The 16,227-nt window shown below is 52.5% G+C and overlaps 1 long non-coding RNA gene across 3 annotated transcripts; it reads left to right on the top strand.

Moving 5' to 3' along the window:
- The first annotated feature begins 7,096 nt into the window (after nt 1-7,096).
- LOC147346777 (uncharacterized) lies at nt 7,097-14,980 on the top strand. 3 transcript variants are annotated; one of them, XR_015152736.1, is made up of 4 exons: nt 7,327-7,421; nt 7,647-7,812; nt 10,072-10,265; nt 14,650-14,980. It is a non-coding gene; the product is annotated as an uncharacterized LOC147346777 (long non-coding RNA). The 3 variants fall into 3 exon arrangements; XR_015152737.1 differs by lacking the exon at nt 10,072-10,265 and having other exon boundaries at nt 7,097-7,421; nt 7,708-7,812; XR_015152735.1 differs by lacking the exon at nt 10,072-10,265 and having other exon boundaries at nt 7,270-7,421.
- Nucleotides 14,981-16,227: the final 1,247 nt, after the last annotated feature.

Genomic DNA, 16,227 nt, shown 5'->3' with positions numbered 1-16,227 from the left:
AGTGATTGGAGGGAAAGAGCTGGGGGTCGAGGTGAGGACTTGGATTAAAAATGGGACATGATAGGACTTCCCTGGTGGTCCAGTGGTTAAGAGTCTGCCTGCCAATGCAGGGGACAGGGGTTCGATCCCTGGTCCAGGAGGTGCCGAGGGGTAACTAAGCCCGTGCACCGCTACTGAGCCCACGCTCTGGAGTCTGTGCTCCGAAACGAGAGGAGCCACTGTGGTGAGAAGCCTGCACACTGCAACTAGAGCGTAGCCCCTACTCTCTGCCACTGGAGAAAGCCCGCACGCAGCAACGAAGACCCAGCACAGCCAAAAATAAAACAAGTAAAATTTTGAAAATGGGACAAGAGACGGCATCCTCACTCCCTCAGGGCTGTCCCTGCCTCTGTGCGCCTCCCGCTCTTTCCATCACCGCTTGCTGCGCCCTTTCTGCATGTCCACTGTTGGAGATGCCTTCAGAACTCTGTACTCGGAAAGGGAAACATTTTTTCCCTGAGGAAACTGGAGGGCCTGGGGTTTGGGGTCTCGGTCACTGGCACTGGAGGGTGAGGTGGGATGTGAAGGAGGAAAGTCAAAACCAAGGTGACCTCACACTGGAAATAGCCATGACTTACTGAGTGTCTGTTTACCAGGCACTTTCATATGTATCGCTGATCCTCACAGTACTCCTAGTGTTGAATTTTATTTGGTTTGTTTGTAAAGAGAAAGCAGTTCCCCAAATGGCAGAGGCAATCGATGTAGGGTGGGTTAAAGGGAAGAAGTGACAGTCTTATTTATGTATGTCCTTGGTTGCCCTGGGTCCTAGTTGCGGCACTCAGGATCTTCCATCTTCATTGCGGCGTGCCGGATCTTTAGTTGCGGCGTGCAAACTCTTAATTACATCATGTGGGATCTAATTCCCTGACCAGGGATCGAACCTGGCCCCCCTGCATTGGGAGTGCACAGTCTTAGCCACTGGAGCCCCCTGCATTGGGAGGGTGGAACCTTAGCTCCTGGACTGCCGGGGAAGTCCCAAGAGCATCTTCGTTAAGTCACTGATTGTGTGTGGCATCTGGCAGGGCCCGTGGAGTGGGGCTCACACACTTTCCTGGGCTTCCTCACTCTGGTTTGAGTCCACTCCATGCCAGGCCAGGACTCCAGGGCCCACCTCCTTTCCAGTTCTCCTGCATCCCCTCTTCTTTCTGGTTTTCTCTCTTTCAGATTCTTTTGCTCTTGACCCCTGGCCCTCCAGCCCTCAAGATCTCTCTCATGGTTGCTGGGCAGCAGGAATTCCCCGGAGCCAGGCATCTAAAGGCTGGAGTGGGGCTGAATCTTCATTAGAGAAGAACCAACTGTGCACCAGTCACTGTGTAATGCGTTCTTTATGGGTGACGTCATTTCACCTCCCCGCCGCCCTCTGAGATGATATAGCAGATGCTGTGGGTGCCCTGTCTGCGTGCCCTCACCCTGCTCTCACCACTTATACCCCTAAGGCTTCCAGTTACCTACCTGCCTATCTTTGCCTGAGGGCTTCCTCTGGGCTTTGGACTGTTCTTTGCCAGTATGTGGGAAACCAGAAGTGCTGGGGATTTAACACCATCCAGGAGAGCCCTCAGAGAAGGCAATGGCACCCCACTCCAGTACTCTTGCCTGGAAAATCGCATGGACGGAGACGGAGGAGCCTGGTAGGCTGCAGTCCATGGGTTCGCTCGGAGTCGGACACGACTGAGCGACTTCCCTTTCACTTTTCACTTTCACGCATTGGAGAGGGAAATGGCAACCCACTCCAGCGTTCTTGCCTGGAGAATCCCAGGGATGGGGGAGCCTGGTGGGCTGCCGTCTATGGGGTTGCACAGAATCAGACACGACTGAAGCGACTTTGCAGCAGCAGCAGCAGCCTATATATGTCAGAGCTACTCTCTCAATTCATCCCGGCCTCCCCTTTATTGCTCAACTGTATGCCTTCTTGAGGGCCCTGCCCCTCTGCCCCCAAAGCCTGGGGAGCAGGGTGGGTTGGCTGTGCACTGGCTGGAAACAGAGAGTGTTTCCAGGTCACCCAGCCCTCCCTGCTTCCCTGTGGGCCCCTGGCCAGGAATCAGAGCCAGTTTCTGGATCATGGACAGAAAGAGAAGCAAACACCCACAAGACTGCCTACAGGATGAATGGAAAAAAGTGAATGCCACTTGGAGTGCTAGAAAAGGAGAGAGAGCCAGAGATATGAAGCTTAATGGACTCGGGACTGAGGAATCTTTCTGAGTCTTTGCCTGTGATCAGACTTCCCTACATGCAGCAGCCCCTGTAAAGAGGAGGAACCGGGGTGAGAGGTGGGAAGAGATGTCTTGATAGTGGAGTTTGCTCAGCCTCAGACTCTGGAAAGTCCCTTTCTGGGAACTTCAGGCACAGGGAGAAATCGGCCAGTGTCTTCCATGAGTATGAAGGTGGGCACTTTGTGGTGGTGACCTGAGCCCCGCAAAGACAAAATTTCATGGACGGAACATCATGCGATTTTTTACCTGGTTGGGTTTCATGACACCTTCATCTTAGTTTACGTTCTAGAAGCAGACTCTGATGCAAGAGTTCGAGCTCTAGTTGGGAGTGGAAAAGTGGGGCACTGGGGAGACAGGCCCACATCGGGAGTGTCAGCATGTACTGTGAGTGAGAGGGGCATGGTCCCACTGAGGAACCCCCGAAGACATTTGAGACATGCTCCTAGTTGTCCATATGATAAGGCAAGAAAGTTGGGGTATTTATCCACCAACTCCCTCTTTGCCATTGTTGGAAGACTGCTTCCAGATACAATAATTCTCCAGCACTTCGGGATTGTCCTGAGCTTGAACCAAGGGTGTTTCCATGGCCAGAAAGAGGAAAAAAAAATAACCCTCAGGCAAAGGGCAGGTGTTGGCTGTAAGCAACCTTCTTCATTTGGAGGTAAGGGCCGAGAGACATGGGCAGAATGGCCACACCCTGCCCTCCTCCTTGACGTCTCCTCTTCATGTGCCTTTGTGGGTTTGCGTCATCTCCTTGAATGCTCGGGGTTCTCAAGGCTTCTGACCCATGGCTCTCCTCAAGCTACATGTCCCCTTGGACAATCCTGTGTACTCTCATGGGTTTAACTACCATCTGAGTTGGTCCAAGTAGCCTTGGACTTCTCTCCACCCCTACCCAGTGTCTGGGAGCCTCCAGTGCTGGCATTCCCAATGTGTCCCAGACCCAAATTATCATTCAAAGACATACCCTAACTCTGCATCTTCTCCTCCGTGGTGGCATTAGAACCCACTCAGTCACTTTAGAAACTATTATTAGAAATCACCCCTTGATTCTCCCTAGCCCTTCCTTTTCACATCCAGTCATCAAGTCTTGTGGATGTGGCTTCCAAAATGTTTCTGAGAGTCATTCCCTCTGCTCCATCCCCACTCCTATAGCCACTGGCTGGGCCCTCATCATCTTCTACTTGGGGTGTTCCAGTAGCCTCCTAACTGACTCCCGTTTCCAACCTCATCCCCACCCTGTACCTCCTTCTAGCTCCTCTTCCACACTGGTCAAAGAGTTCAATCTACAATGCCAACCTGAACTTTCGATGTCTTGTTCAAGACCCATTCCTGAAGGGCCAACCAATTTCAAGCATGTTGGTCTGGTGCACAGGGCATGGGTATCTCTCTTGAACCTTCAATTCCTTCCCTGGCCACTTCCAGCTCTGCTGCTTTGGCCTTGTGATGTGTGTGCTGTGCTCTTTCCTCTCAGACTGTGCCCTCTGCTTGGAATACTTTTTTTTTTTTTTAACTTGCTTTCATAGCTGACTCTAAGACCCAGCTTAGATGACACCTTCTCTCAGAAGTTTTCCTTGAATGCTCCAAGCTGGATTAGACACTCTTCTTTTGTGTTCTTACATTGGTGCAAGCATCAGAAAATTCACTGCAAATGGGCTTAAATAACAACAGGAATAGATTGACTTGTGTAATTGCATCAAGGGGTAGGGCTTGCTGCAGATGATGTGTGATCCAGGGACTTAAGAAACGATGCTGTGGTAGTCTCCGTATAGCTAACTCTGCCTTACCCTGGGTGGGCTTCATTCTCAGAGTTCTTGGAGGGAGTCCCATAACTTCAGACTCACATCCTGCCCAGTTCAGTGCAGTGAACTGTTCAAGCAAATGCTGACTTGTTGAGACCTGTCTCAGAAGTTACTTGTTCCTCTCCAAATCAATCAAAATGTCCAAGGGCTTAGCGCGTTCTACTTCAGCAGTTGGCAAACTATGGCCAGCTTGTTTCTGTAATGGCAGAGTTCAGTAATGGAGGAAGAAATGATAAAACTTTTTCTATAAAAAGACAGATAGTAAATATTTTAGGTTTGGTGGGCTGAAGCAAAAATCAAGGATATTATGTAGTGACCAATGTAATAAGACAGAAAACAAATTTCCACAAAATTTTTATGGATGGAATTATAATTACAATAATAATCGAGTACAATTTCTGGCAATAAATGGCCTGCTAGTGAGGCAAAAGGGATTTTTTTGGTTGGGGGGTGGGATAACATTTTGCTTAGTTGGAGTTCAAAGTTAATGCTCCTTACCATCAGGTCAATGGCAAACGTTCATCTATAAAAATGACTCTTAGTTCACAGACCAGGGCCTGTGAACAAACCCCCCACAAACTCAGGCAGGGGTCTTCCCTGGTGGTCCAGTGGTTAAGACCCTGCAATTCCACTGCAAGGGGCGTGGGTTTGATCCCTGGTCCGGTGACTAAGATCCTGCATGCCTCGTGGTGCGGCCAAAAAATTTAAAAAAACAAACAAAAACAACAGGCAGGATTTGGTTGAGGCCCAAAGTTTGCAGACCCCTCCCCTGAATTAAATCAAACTATTATCAAGCTAAAGGAAGAGACCCTGGGAAGCTGGAGAAGGAGACAGCAAACCACGTTGATGGTGGAGATAACGTCAGTGCCACAGGGCCTCAGGTGTGGGGCTACCTTTGTGACTCGCCATTCACAGTCAGGATGTAGGACATTTTATCAGACATTTCTTTTAAGACTAGTTCAAGTCCACTAGAGCCCAGGAACCTGATGCCATCCCTAAAACATAGGCAGGGCAAAGGTGGTTGTACCCTTTCAACAGAAGGGAAATGATGCTCAGAGAAAAGTGACTCATCTGAGGTTTCCCAGCAAGGCCTCTCTGAGATACCTTTGAGGATTCTAAGACGTGAGCCTTGGGACGGGTGCTTTGCTGAGTGAGTAACTGAACAGTTATGGTATGCCCTAGTTAGAGGGCAGAGGCTAGGCCAGCAGCAGTACAGGCTAGTCTAGACATGTCCTGGGAGGCTAGGTCTTTGGCGGACTCTGTGACATCCAAGGGTCAGTCTCCTGGGATGGGCATGGTCAACACGTTTTCTCAGGAACCCAGCTCTGTTTCAAGAGTCTCTGGGCTTAGGTCTGTCTCCCAAGGAGGACAGGTGATATCAGCCTGGTAGTCCTGAGCTAGAGGGAAATTAGGCTGCAGGCAAGAATGCCCGGGACACAGGCAACGAATTTGACCGCTCACCTTTTTGCCTCCAGCCTCTGGGCCTGACCTCATCGGTCCCTGAAGAGTGCTCTGGTGACTGCGGGCCAGGGTGTGGTTTAAACCTTGATTTGGGGATGACCCCAGGGTGGGGGCAGGCTGTGGGCAGCCCTCCTCTAGGGCTGACCTGGCCTCAGGCAGGGCTGTCCACGGCCAGGGAAGGGCCTTCAGGAGGGCAGAGGCAGCCAGAAGTGAAGGATGGTTGCTGGGGTCCTTTCTAGGATATATGCATGAGGATATATAGATACCGATTGTGTGGGCCCTCACTGGTCTCACGCATGTATTTACACACTCCCATGGGCAGATGGCCACACCCTGCCCATCTTCACTACCAGGATCTCACACTCACACCCCTCACATACTCCTATGGTTTCCCACACTTGTATACACACCCCCATGCTTACACCCCATATTCACACACACCTGTATTCGTTTCCTAGCTCTGCCGTCACAGAGTACCACACACTGGATGACGGCAAGCAGCAGAATTTGGTTATTGTCTCACGGTTTTGGAGGCTAGACATCCAAAACCATGGTTCTGCCTGAGATCTGTAGGGGTGGCTCCTTCTCTAATTCTTGCTAGTTTCTGTCAGCCTCAGGCATCCCTTGGCTTGTAGCTGCCTCGCTCCAATGCCTGCCTCCGTCGTCACGCAGACGTGGGTTTCTGTGTTTCCACACAGACACCTCTGTTTCAGGACACTCGTCATTGCATGAGGGACCACTCGACTCCAGTGTAACCTTGTCTGAACGGATTATATCTGCAGTGACCCTGTTTCCAAGTGTAAGGTCATATTCTGAGGTGCTGGGGGTTAGGACTTCAATATATCTTTTTTTTTGGGGGGGGACACATTTGACCCATAACAACACCTTATGGCGATAAAAATCTCACATGTACATATTATATCCCCACAGTGGCACACAGATGTATACGCTCAAAGTCACGCAGACACATGTTCACACATTCTCATAGTCACAGGATGACACATACCCACATTCGCCACCAGGATCACACACACACACACTCTGCTTCAGTCTCCTGGTGTTACACACCCCTTACAGTTGCTCCTTCACACGCCTGCATGCCCGGCCTCCCTCTGACACATTCCTCACCCCACCCCGGGGCCACACTCAGAGGCCACCCTGCGGGGGTCATGCTCTGAGACCCACACTTGGCTTGTACCTCTCACATCCTCTCCCACCCACACAGTCTCTCCGGTTCTGACTCCTCCTCCATCCAGCACACTCGATCCCCAAGCAACCCTCAGGGTCCCGGAGGCAGCAGCCAGCCGGGGCAGGGTTGGGGGGGTCCCCTGCCCCGCTGCAGCCGGGCACCATGTGAAGAGCCCCCTGCCGGCTGGGACCGGAGCCCCCCCAACAAGTCTTCTCCATCTTGGACTCCCACTCTTCCCTCTCTGGGGCAGACAGACACACGGACACACGCACGCACGCTCTCACGCTCAGCCCCGTGCCCCTCCAGCAGCCCCAGGCAGCAGTCTGTTCCTCATTATGGGCCAATGCGCCTGTTTACTCACCCAGCTGGAGATGGTTAGAGAGTGATAAATAATGAAAGAGAAAACAGGCTTTTCCCCTCTGCGGCTTCTATTTGTGTAACATGTGTCACAGCTCACTCACAGACTTTGTTTCGGAGCTGGTTGCAGGAAATAGTTTATTTTTTCCGGACGGTGGCTTGGGGGGCGGGGTGGGGGGGGGCTCGGGGTTTGGGTTTCTGGTCTCACGCCCATGGGAGTTTCGGGATCTGGTTCCCAGAGTCGTCCTCCCCTGGTGCCGCCCCTCCCCTCCTCCCCCCTCCCCCACGACAGCTCCGAGGCCCACGTCATGGCTCAAGGCTGCCTCAGAACTGGGTTTTCTGATTCCACTGATTTGCAAGGAGGTAGGGTGGTTGGGGGCCCCTCCCAGCTGCCTGTGAAACCCCTCAAACAGATGGGTTTAAGAGCCACACAGCTTGAGGCTAGGACTCCCAGAAAGGAGTAGGTGTGACGGGGGTTCCCAGGTAGCCTGCACCTGTTAGGGAGGAGGGTACACAAGAATCCTTTCTGTTAGATATCAATAATAGGGACTTCCTTGGTGGTCCAGTGGTTGAGAATCTGCCTTGCAGTGCAGGGGACGTGGGTTCGATCCCTGATTTGGGAACTAAGATCCCACCTGCCTTGGAGCAGCTAAGCCTGAGTGCAGCAACTGCTGAGCCCAAGCACCACAACCAGAGAGTCCAAGCGCCGCAACCGAGGATCCCACGCGCCGCAACCGACACTCGGCGCAGCCAAGTAAGTAACATTTTAAAACACGGATCATAGATCCATGCCCTGTGTCCATTTAGCCCTTTCGTGTCCACGGTCTATCTGAGGCTTCGTCACTTTCAGCGGCTCCTTCCCGGGTGAGAGAGATTGAGGAATGGGAACCCAGAGGGACCGACTGGCTCACCTGGTTGTGAAGAGCCAGGACTTCAAACTCACCCCAGCCACCATCTCCCCTCTCCCAGGGTACCTCCCTGGGAAGAGTTCTCGTCCACTTAAGACACACTAAGGCATGTGGGAGTGTTTACCAGGCTGTGGGGGCTTGGCAGGTAGTGGATGTGAGCTGTCAGAGGTCTGAGAGTGGGCTGCCTCCCCATTCTTCCCCCAGGACCAAGGCGGGCATCCTTTGAGAGATGCTCTGGGGAGAGAAGCAGCAGCAGGAAGTGGTCCTCCTTCCTGACCCTCCAGTGCAGAGAGGGCTTTGGGAAGTTTAAAGACAACCTGCCCCCTTGCATCCTGCCTCTTTTGCCAGGGCAGGGAGCCCATGCCTTGTTTGACATGGAGCCTCATTGGCGGGGGGTGGTGGTCCCAGACCACTTGTTGGGGGAACCCCAGAAGGTACTGACCTCTGAGGAATGCAGGGTCTCCTTGGAAGATGGGCTGAGAATCCCCAACTCCAGCAGACTTGGTGTGTGCATGCGAGTGTGTGTGTGCATGCGTGTGTGTGTGTGTGTGTGTGTGTACGTGCACAGATGACACGGGATCAGTCCTACCTACTGGCCTCGGGGATCTTTTGGGGGATTGCTGCACAGGGAATCTCCTGGCTATGGGGAGAAGAGGCCACATTCCCAAGACAAAGATTTTTGAACGGGTGTCTGACAAGCATAAGAACACACAGTGAGGACTCAGTGAAAAAGAGAGAAAGCGTGATAGAGGTGGTTTTCAAATTTACTGGGTGTCAGGATCCCAAGAGAGTTAATTCAACGCTGATGCCCAGCCTCACCCCTGGGTGTTAGTTCAGAAGGTGGAGAGTGTCCAGGAATCAACATGGCTCACAAGGTCCTGGGAATTCTGAGATGGGTGGTTTCCCAGAGGCTTGGAGACAGTAGCATCCTCGGTGGGCTCAGGAGGCACCCCCCAGCCCCCTCCCCCAATGAGAAGGAAGCTTTACAGTCAGGAGAAAATCTGACTTTCCCCAAAGAACGGCAATGAATCGGTCAGAAGAATAATGAAATTGATTTGGTTGGAAAGAAGGGAGAGGGGAAGGGAGGGAGGGTAGAGGAATGGAAGGAAGGGAAATGAGCTTGGTACACTCAGGCACCAGGCTGAATTATATGGCATTTGGATCTGTCTTCTCTAACTTTGGGACATCCATACCCACTTCTGGAGCCTGAAACGCTGTCAACATTTTATTCTTATTACCAGCTAATTCTTGTACAGGCACACCCACCTCACCCTGAGTCCAAACTTTTTGTATCAGCTGAGCGATTAGCACATCTTTAGGCTCATACTACATGCCAGGCACTGTTCTAAGTACTTTATAGGATTCCCTGGTGGTCCAGTGGTTTAAGAGCTCCTGGCCTCAGAGCTCTCTGACTGCAGGCAAATGCCCAAGACAAGAGGCTGAGCACCCGGGGTCTCTGGTTTTTTGCCTGGGAGCACTCACAGCTCTGAGAGGGTCCCAGGAGAGAGGTGCCACATGAAGGGGGCTCCAGGAGCATCCCCTACCTAGGTTTCCAGGAGACCCCAGCATCCTTTTCCCCTTGGCAGGATGGATGTGTCACAACCTGGAGATCAACAGTGTAGGGGAGGGGCAGGGCTGACCAGAGGCCCCACCCTGGGTGTTTGTTTAGGCTGCAGTTCAGTTCCGTTCAGTCTCTCAGTCGTGTCTGAATCTTTGTGACCCCATGCACTGCAGCGAGACAGGCCTCCCTGTCCATCACCGACTCCCGGAGTTTACTCAAACTCGTGTCCATCGAGTCGGTGATGCCATCCAGCCATCTCACCCTCTGTCGTTTGCTTCCCCTCCCACTGCAAGCTTAGCTTAGTTTCTCCAGGTATGGTGGGTCCTGCCCGCAAACATTCACCTGTACACACACATACTCTCAGGTACCTCCCCTGCATTCAGGGCCCCTTTCATGAAGAAACCTCTGGTTTCTTACGTCCCCTGTGGGTGGTGACACGTATAGTAAAAATCATCCTAAACATTACATGCTCTGCACACCTTGTCTCTAAGCTTCACATCGGTCTTGCAAGAAAGTTTTTAACATAATCACCCGCTATCCTTAGAGATGAGAATAACGGGGCTCAGAAAAGTCAAGTAATTGTCCTGAGGCCGCACAGCCCGTACGTGACAGGGCTGGATTGGGATCCAGACGCTTCATCCCTGTCGCCAGGCTGCCATTCCCGTTTCTCTCCCTGCGTCCAGCGCCCAGCGCAGCACCCAGGATGTGTTCTGGAAGTCCACCGATCCACATGTGTATGTGAGTCTTCTTTCATATACAATCAGCACAGTCTCCAGTTGCCCCTTTCTCCAAACCCACCCTAAGCGGTGATCGCGAGGCAGACTCAGAGAATTGCAGACCCCTCTGCTTTCTCTGCAGCCAGAACGAGCACCATCCTGAACTCCCTGAGGGCCCAAGCCTCGGTTTCCCTCTGTCTCTCAGGTCCACACACCTGAGCAAGGCTTTGAGAAGATGGACAGCCCCTAGTTGGGCTCCTGCCCCAGGTCTGACCCTCACTCTGGAAGCTGCTGCCCGCCTCCATCCCCCCTCTTCCTATGAAACATCAGGCCTGGCACTGCCCGCCCCCCCCCGCCCGCCCGCCGCATTCCCCTCTCCTGGTGGCCCCCTGGGAGCCTGGGCTTTGCTTGAGGGCAGCGAGTGAAGCCGGCTGTAACAGAGAAACCTCGGGCTCCTCTTTAGAAGTCCCTGGAGGAGGCAGATCTGAGGAAAGGCTGCCGAGAAGGCGCCTGCAGCAATGTCAGCTTGAGAACAACCTGGCTGACAGGATGCTGAGCGGGGATTAAGGTCGGGATCAGGGAAGCCAGGGAGACGAACGCGAGTTCCCTGCTCCCCTTGTTGCTGCCACCGCAGCCTCCTCCCAGGCTGCTGGGTTTGTCTTCTTGTTTGTTCTCTGGGAAAGTGGGCGGAGAGGGATGTGGGCAAGGGTGAGGCAGGGAAGTAGGGGGAAGGACAGGGGTGAGGTGGAGACGGGCAGGCCAGGGATGGAAAGCGATGGGTTCTCCTCTGGTCCTCAGGACTCGGTGAAGGACAGGCAGTGGCACGGTGGTCCTCGTTTGGGACCCTTCCCCCCCCGACTGTCCCCAGTTGGCCATGGGGCAACGATCACCTCCCCTGTTAACTGTCCCCCATGTTCAGAGCCTGTCCCGATGGCAGGATTCATGACGATAGAGCTGTTCTTGCTCTGAGAGAGGCTCCCAGCCAACGAGGCAGGCGCAGAAAGGGGACAAGCCCGTTTCCACCTACCCACAAATGCAAGCTCGCGGCAGAAGGGCCTTCACTCTGACCTGCCTCCACACTGGAATGTCACAAGAGCCCAGCCAGGTGGGCAGCAGAGCGTCAGTAGCAGCTGATGGAGCCCCGGACGCATCGTCCCTGGCGGGTGGCTAAAAGCATGGCCTCTGGTCTCACGCTGCATGGGTTTGAATTCTGGCTCTGCTGCTGACTTGCTGTGTGACTATCTACTGAACTCTCTATGCCTCCGTGGGGGGGAAATGGTATCGCCCCCTCCTGAGGCTGTTAAGATGAAGGGAGTGAGCACAACAGCAGTGCCTGGGATAGGGCGGGACACAGGTGATGGGTGCGCTGAGGGCGGTTGCATTTATCGTGAAGCAGAGGGAAGGAATAAGAGTGGGAATCCACAGTGGATCACCCAAAAGCTTCTGAGAGAAAGGGTGTTTGGAGTCTGACTTTGGAAGCGGAGGCTTGACAGGGTCGGAACGAAAGAGTGAATTGGGGGGTGAGAGACAAAGCCCCTTGTTTGCCTGGAGAGTGGAGGGCCTGAGAGGGGCGGAGATTTAAGGATGTGTCTGGGGGAGAGGAACAAGTATTCATTTTCTTGGAACTTCAGTCTTTCTGGGGCCATCCTTTCTCCAAGGTTCTAGTTCTAACTAGGGCTAACATGACTACTGTCTCCTAGTCTTGCCAAGGATGAGCCTGGGGTGCAAAGGCCATGAAAAGATGCTGTTGATCATTGTGACCTTCCAAGATTGGGGCTTGATCCAGAAATCCAAGCCATTCAGAGAAGCTTCCAGTGGCACCTGCATTCTCTGGACCTGATGAGGCAAAAGACAAGCAGATAAACACTCTAAGACTACAAAAGTGGAGGCAGATGGTCTCTGGGGTTGGATTCCAGCTTTGCCACTGACCAGCTGTTTGGAGCAGGTCAGGCAGCTTCTCTGGGCCTTCGTTGCCTGGTCTGTGACATAGCGGAAAGATTCACACAGAAACAGAGGCGAGCTCGTTCTTGGCTTCCTCGGAGACAGCCACTACAGGGCCTGCTCACCCTGGCCCACACTGAAGCTCCTCTTGGGGTTCCTCAGCCCCTCACCCCATCTCTGGGCACCCTGACTGCAGGCTGGAAGTAGAGAAGGGTCTGGGTGGGAGTGAGAGCCCGGGGTGGGTTCCAGTAATTGAGGAAAGGATCCGCTGCCTGTGAGTGCTTCGGGGGAAGCACTGGGCCAGGGGGCCTGGTCTCTGTAGGGGTGGGGGGCGGGTGGGGCACCCTGAGCTGGGGACTGTATCTCTAGGGGACTGGTTTCTGGAGAAGCTAATTTCAAAAGCTTCTTTTAAAGAAACCTGTCAATACAATTTATGTGTAGATTTATTGTAGGAAATTTGGAAAATGCAGAAAAGCGTAGAAAAAGAGCTAAAGCTGAAGCTCTAATACTTTGGCTACTTGATGCAAAGAGTTGACTCATTGGAAAAGATCTTGATGCTGGGAAAGACTGAAGGGAAAAGGAGAAGGGGATGGCAGAGGACGAGATGGTATCACTGACTCAGTGGACTTGAATGTGAGCAGACTCCAGGAGATGGTGAAGGACAGGGGAGCCTGGTGTGCTGCAGTCCATGAGGTCTCAAAGAGTCGACATGACTTAGGGACTAAATAACAGCAACAACACACTGGATGTACCTATAGCTCAAAAAATGTAGAAACAGCGTCATGGAATAATGAATACAGTTTCATAAAACTAGTTTCTTCATTAAATAAAACATCAAGAACTTTTCCTCCAGATCATTAAATATTCTCCTCCAGCATCATTTAAAATGGCTGCACAGGAGGACTTCCTGATGGCCCAGTAGTTAAGACTTCTCCTTCCAGTGCAAAGATGTGGGTTTAATCCTCAGTCAGGGAGCCAAGATCCCACGTGTTGTGTTAGTCATGTCCGACTCAGTCGCTCAGTCATGTCCGACTCTTTGCAACCCCATTGATTGTAGGCCTCCAGGCCCCTCTGCCCATGGAAATCTCCAAGCAAGAAAACTGGAGTGGATTGCTATTCTCTTCTCCAGGGGATCTTGTGGACTCAGGGATCGAACCCAGGACTCCCACAATGCAGTCAGATTCTTTATCGTCTGAGCCACCCATGCCTCGTGGCCAAAAATCCAAAACATAAAACAGAAGCAATGTTGTAACAAATTCAATAAAGACTTTTTAAAACAGTCCACGTCAAAAAAAAAAAAAAACTTAAATAAAATGACTGCACAGTGCCCCATCTTCTGAGTGTGTTGTAAGGCTTTTATCAGTCCTCAATTGCTGGGCATCCAGAATGTTGCTAGATTTTTGCTGTTATAAGCAGTGCTGTGACAAACATCGCTGTAGAGAAAATCTTTGAAGGGGCAGCTAACTTTATGGTTGTTTATTTGTCTGTCTACCCCAGCCCCGAGTGTGAGATTTTCCAGGGCCGGCCCTGCATCCGAAGCAAGAGCTTGGCTCCTGGTTCTCTGCAGACCTCTAGTAATTGTTGAATTGCATTTTCTGGGGCTTGTGCTCCTGACTGAAGACTTAGGATGATGGGCTGATCAAGAAGAAACCCGCCTTCCCTGCTAGGACACTCAGGGGTCCCCAGTGCCCTCTGTTGGGTCTGCCAACTTCTAGGGGAAAAAAAAACCATTTCCAAGCCCAGAGCTACCACCATCCCAGAGGCTTGCTGAACTGCTTCCCTTTATCTCTTATTTTTTCCTGGGCAAAGCTTCCATGGCCTCCCCCTGCCAGGACCCTCCCCGCTGCACCACCATCCCCACCTCTGACTCATTTGAGTCCTTTTGTTATGTCTTCGGGCTGAAGGCCTAGCCGACAGAGCCCTTTCACCTGCTCATTCCTGTTGTGGCAGTTCGCTGGGCTCCCCCTGAAGCAGCCCCTTCTCTGTCCCCCCGACCCTTTCTGACAGCACAGCCCCTAGGCCCTGGGAAGTGCCCACAGGGCACCCTCAGCCCTGCCCCCTGCTCTGCCTGCTGCCTGCCTCCCATGGTACCAAGGAGCTTGGTCTCTTCCTCCCCCAGGGGCTCTGGGTGGATGCTGTCATTCTTCCTTAGACAGATTTGTAGAATCAGGGGTTTTTGGAGCTGAGACCCAGCTCCTCATTTTTCAATGGGTCTTTAACACGGTTGAGAGGTAAGGGACAAAAATGAGAGGTAAAACTTACTAATTTAATCTCCCCCTCAAGCATCCATGCCCTCCCGCAGGGCTCTCTTCTGTCTTCTTTTCCCCCCCTCTTCTTTTCCTTTCTCTTCCCCCTTTTTCTCTTCTCTCTTTCAGCTCCGACACACTCTCCCACCCTCCTGTCCTCATTTCCCCTCCTCTCCCCTTCTTTTTTAAGTTTTTTTTTTTTTTCTTTTAACTTTCAAGGTCATTCCGGACTCCTGACGCCGCCAGTCCCTTGGTGAGACGTGAGCGCCATTGGCGTCCGTGGCCTCTGTTTCCGTGGCAACCCAGTAACCATTAATTTTCAATTAAAGGAGACAAAAAGCTCGATGACAGCTCCAGGTCTGCTGAAGATGTCAAGAATCTGTATTAATATACAGCAAGAGAGCATAATTGTGTGTCCATCTTCCAGAGCAGCGAAAAATGGAGGGATAATTACCAGCTCGAAAGCCACTCTGTAATTTAGTTCTTACTGTCACCACAGCCCTACACATTAGCATAAATTAAAAGCAGAGTTTATTGTTATCAAAGTGCATTGATATCGCCAGACCTGCTTTCTTCCTTTTAACTGTTTGTCGTGGGTGAGTGACTCCCCAACTCTCTCGGGATCTCCCTGGGGTGGCAAGAAGTTCCAGCGAGGCACGGATGCTGGATCCGGAAGGTCTTGGCTGTTTCTGCCGTCCTCCCTTGGGGCGGATGGAGACCAGGGTCAGGGCGTGGCCCCTCTGAAGGGGTCTGGGGATGCTGGTGATGGGGAACTTGGATATTAATTCGCCTTCCACATGTCAGTGCTTTGTTGTGCCTGAGGCCCCTCCAGCTCTCTCTGGAGGGGCGCTGCTGCCCATTTAGGGGACCTTTTCAGAGCCTAGTACAGCACAGGTCAGGTGTGCATGCTAAGTCGCTTCAGTCCTGTCTGATTCTTTGCAACCCCTTGGACTGTAGCCCGCCAGGCTCCTCCGTCCATGGCATTTCCCAGGCAAGAACACTGGAGTGGGTTGCCATTCCCTTCTCCAGGGGATCCTCCCCACCCAGGGATCAAACCCGTATCTCCTACGTCTCCTGAACTGGCAGGCGGGTTCTTTACCTCTGTGCCACCTGGGAAGCCCAATGAGTGCTCAAAGCCAGCCTGGAAAACAATGCATGCCAAGCGGTTTCCTCTCCTGGGGTGGATGTCGGCGGGGGCCCTTCTTGCTTCCCCAGTTTAGAGTGTGAATTTCCCATCTTGGTGTGGAGATGATCCTGGCTCTGGCCCAGTTCCCGCTGGCCACTCAGGGTCCCAGGTCCCCGAGGTGGCCTCTCTGGATGTCCCTCTGCTTGCTACTCTTCTGTGCATCACCACCTCCTCCCCTCCCCTGGGTCCTGCCACCCTACAGCCTCACCTCCGAGTACTCACAGCGCCTGGAAGTGTCTCGCTGCCATGGTGCCAGTGACAATCACAGAAATCATGAATTTCCATGAATGGGGGATGCGGGGTTTTCTTGTATTCTATCCAGAGAGAGCTGTCCTTCAGAGGGGAATTTAGTGTAATTACCCTTAAGGGAGCGATCCTTACACAGTCAGTCACAACACTGACCTCCTGGCTGAGATCTGACAGCAAAATTACAGGCTGTGTATTCAACAGAAGGGGCATCCTTCTTTTTTTTGGGGGGGGGGTAGGCGGGAAGGAAGGAGGAGGAGGGGAAGGAGATGCTTTGAAAAGAAAAGCACTGCCAGGCGAGGGTTCTCCGAGGCATCCGTGGGGCAAGGAGACTTGCCCAGAGGTCCCCACGAATTTCCGCTGGT

The sequence above is a fragment of the Bos grunniens genome, chromosome 23 (genome assembly GCF_055505025.1).
Source record: "Bos grunniens cultivar Pamir isolate PY7600 chromosome 23, Bosgru_T2T1.0, whole genome shotgun sequence".
NCBI classification, from domain to species: Eukaryota; Metazoa; Chordata; class Mammalia; order Artiodactyla; family Bovidae; genus Bos; species Bos grunniens.
This window is presented reverse-complemented; position numbering and strand designations above follow the sequence as displayed.